Below are 4,460 nucleotides of genomic sequence, written 5' to 3' on the forward strand. Positions count from 1 at the left end.
AGTATATCAACTACAACTTAATATTGGTCATATCATACCCTAAAAATCAGAGTATTTTTTCTCCTGAAATGGAACAACTTTTCCTTCCTGCAGTGGTTAAGTACAAGTAACATAAGGAAGTGGGCCCGTTTAGAAAACTTTAGAAGTAACTTTTTTTAACTTTTGACTTATTAGTAGTATTAATGTCTGGTGCAATTTTTAAAACCAAATTGTAACTTTTTAAGAAGTTATTTAGGAGTTTATACAGAAGTTAAAAAAAATGAATTCTTTCATAATACTTCTATTTTTCATCACATTTCTATAAAATAAACACTTTTAGAGTTAAAAATTCAAACACAAAATAACTTATTTATAAGTTACTTTTAACAGAACCATATATTTTGGATTGATTACTTATGTTAATTAATATAGTTTTTGAGTGACAAATTAAATATCGTGAACAATGAAGTATAATAAATTTACAAAAGTGATAGTATAATATATATTCACATAGAAAAATGAAAACTCAAAACTGACTTCCCAACTTCTCTTATTTAATAGCCAACTTAAAGAGTTGATGAGAACCATAAAACAAAAAAGTCCAGAAAACATATTAAAGTGTGCTATAGTAGTACCCTATACATGGAGACATCCATGAACATCAAATGATTTTGGTGTTAAAAATTTGTGTGGATCAAATTCACTTTTCGATCTCATCAGTCTTGATGGAATAAAATGAGATATAATTATATTTTTTTATTGTATAAATATCTTTTTAATTTATATTTTTTTAATAATTGTTTCATAAACCTTGTTGAATTTTCGAAACTAATAAATAAATAATTATACTTTAAAAAAACCCAAAGCATGAAACATACTTTGGAACAATTTTATATATCTAAATAATTAATAATTGTTTCCTATTAATGCTCTTTAATATGTATATCTCACTATAATTAAGATTTTATATCACACTCTTAATAATGATATACTCAATATAATATATAAATATTATGTAAAAGAAACAAAGTCATATAGCTTTTGGTTTTGCTAGTGAAGCCCTTTGGTTGTGTATTGTACTTGTCTATTTTGTGCATGTGTGTGAGTAACTTCATGGTCTATTTATAGGCTCCTCATGGTTGTCTTTGTTGACAATTTAGTCATGGTTTGGTGATGGCTTTTACTATTTACCCACTTGATGTTTTGGTGAAACAAGTTAAACCAACCAAGACATCCATATTACATAACATCTGCAACTTTTTCTTATTACTTTTTCATTTTTTGGTCATGCACTTTTTCTTATTACTGCACTACTAAATTAGTGTTTTTTTTTGGGACAAGAAATCAATGTTCTTCACATTCTTGTTAGACACACAAAGGGCCAAGCCCAACTCCAATAGATTTCTTTAATGTCTTCTAGCAAAATGAACGATATAATTGGACCTTAAGGTTCAGTCCAAATAAAATTAGGTCCTTAAGGTGGATTTAGAACCAAATTTATGTACTAATGCCTTAATTGCTGTTTGGATTTTGGATCCTAATGTCCTTTTTATATTACTGTTAATAAAGAAAGGATCGTGGCAGTGACCAAAATAATAATAATAATAATAATAATAATAATAGCTACATGTATAGTTGAATTTTTGTAAGCGTGCCGTGTAAAATACATCCCATGTCACAAAAATAATGAAACAAACAAGACAGAAAGAATTAGGTAAAGATGTTTAAAATATCTTTAAATAAAGATGTTTGATGCAATTTATTGAATAGATTATCATGTATTTAATTTTTAATGCGTGATATAAATTAAAAGTGTTATATTTATTAAATAGCATTGTTATATTTTTGAAATTATTAATTTGACTCTGATACTAATTTTTTAATTTATTTAAAATTTAAATTTTTAACAAAAATTTTGTTAGAAAATTATTTTATTTTTTATTTTTTTACAAATTTTATAATATTATTTTTTGTTTTCATTTTATTATATTTTAATATTTTTTCTCATTTTACGAATTTAATAATTTTTTATGAGTTGAGTTTTTATTTACAATTCTTATAATTTTTTTATAATTTTTTCTGATTTTTGAATATCTATATTTTAATCTACTCATTTTTATTGTTAATTGTTTTATTTTTAGGATAGTAATTTTTATTTGTGACCACATACATAAACAACTTAAAAAAAATTTGTTTTTACCATCTTTATATGATTGAGACGCAACAAATAAATAAATCCCGTAACAAATGTGTACCATTTTCGCTGAAATGAAAAAAAAATAACAGCATATGTGTAGCAACATTCCAATACATGCATAGAAAATTTTTTTGATGCTAGAGACCATCCGATTTATGCTGCATCGTGCTCTTGAATCTACCAAACATATTTGTAACTTTTTGAATTGTCCTTTCTACTAGAATCTCACATGAAATTCCTGCACATGACCAATATTTTAGAAAGTGTTCATATACTCATCGTTTATTACCGATGATGATGACGATGATGATGATGATAACAAATTTTTTTTAATAAAAAAATAGATCATAACAAAAATATTGTATTATTCTCAAAACACCTAAAATTTCTCTTTAATTAACATAGTTCCATTACTTACGAGTACACACACTTATCGCTCACTATACTATATATGCCAAACTAAGTATGTTCAAAGTTCAAACACCAAACCTTTACCAAATTATAAATGGAATTTAACTTCTTTTTTAAAAATTCTTTTGGTTAGGCTAACTTTATTGGTGGATACTCATCAGGCAAAATCGGTTAAAATATTCTTAAATAAAGATGTTTAATTTTGTCTATTGAATAGATTATCTTACATAAGATTTTTAACACGTGGTGTAGATTAAACAGTCCTGCTACATATCTAAGTTCTTTTGCCAACTAAATCTAATTAAGTTAACTCTAACCCAATAAAATTCATTTACACAATGTGTGCGTGAAATTACGTCATTCTTCTTCGTATTTCTTTTTCTTCTTCTTCTTTGCATTTCTTCTCTAATGTTCGTATTCCGCATTCCTCCTCCTCCTTTTCCTTCTTCTCCGCATTTCTCTTCATTCTTCTTTGTGTTCCTTCTTCTTTTCCGCGTATTTCATCCTCATCCTCGTTTTTTATTGCTGCTGTTATTGTTGCATTTTTCTTTTCCTTATCCTCTTGCTACTGATTTTACAGCATTATGTGTTTTTTTTCTTTTGTTTGATTTTTTCTTGTTTTTATTCTTGTTAAGAGAGTAAAACAAGAAAAATCACGAGAAGGTGAAATAAGAAGAAGAAGATGAACAAGAAAAGAAGAAGATGATGGTAATGATAAAGAAGAAGGAGAAGGAGGAGTTTTGAGTTCGGTGCATTCTGGATTTGAATTTCGGTATATTCTTGATTTAATTTCGGTGTATTCTGGTCTTAATTTGTTTTAAACTCAGTTTGTTTGTGTGTCATCATCATTAATGAATTTTTGTGCATTTTAGATTTAAATTTCGGTGCATTCTAGATTTAGTTTTGGTGCATTCTTGCTTTAATTTTGGTGCATTCTGATCTTAACTTGTTTTAAACTGAATTTGTTTGTGTGTCGTCATTATTAAGGAATTTCGTTGCATTCTAGGTTTGAACTGTTATACATATAAAAAGAAAATAACGATAATGACAATAATGATAACGATGATGATAATAATGATGATGATGGAGGAGGAGGAGGAGGAGGAGGAGGAGGAGAAGATGATGATAATGATAATAAAGAAGAAGAAGGAGGAGAAGGAGTTTTGAGTTATCATTTAGTAATTTCGATAAATTTTGGATAAAAATATTTAATTTCGGTGCATTCTGGATTTACTTAGCTTTCAGCGCATTCTGGTCTAAACTTGTTTTGAACCGAACTTGTTTGTATGTTATCATCGTTAAGAAATTTTGGTGCATTCTGAATTTGAACTGTTATACATATAAGAAGACGACAATGATGACAATAACAATAACGATAACAATGATTATAATAATGATGATGATGGAAGAGGAGCAAAAGGAAGGAGGAGATCGAAGAATTTTTTTAAGAAAAGAAAGAGAATGAGGAGGAGATAGAGGTGGTGGTGATAACGATGATAATAAAAGAAAAAGATGAGAAAAAAGGAGGAGGAGAAGAAAAAATAACAGTATCATCAGGAAAATTTGAAGAAGAAGAAGAAGAAGAAAAAGAAGAACGCAGAGAAATTTTAAGAAAAAACAAAAATTTGTAGAGAAAGAAGCCATCAAAAGTTATATATAATGGCGTGTTTAGTGGCGCGTGAATGTCAATTAGATTATACCAATTTGATTGGACTTAATTTTATAATTAACTTAGTTGTAGAACATCATTCTAGATTAAAAGTGTTGTCTTTATTAAAAAGTGTTACTATATTTTTAAATTCGTTACTTTAATTTTGATACAAATTTTAATTTGTTTAAAATTTAAATTCTAACAAAAAATTATTAATAAATT

Source organism: Arachis duranensis, chromosome 1, assembly GCF_000817695.3.
Source record: "Arachis duranensis cultivar V14167 chromosome 1, aradu.V14167.gnm2.J7QH, whole genome shotgun sequence".
Lineage (NCBI taxonomy): Eukaryota > Viridiplantae > Streptophyta > Magnoliopsida > Fabales > Fabaceae > Arachis > Arachis duranensis.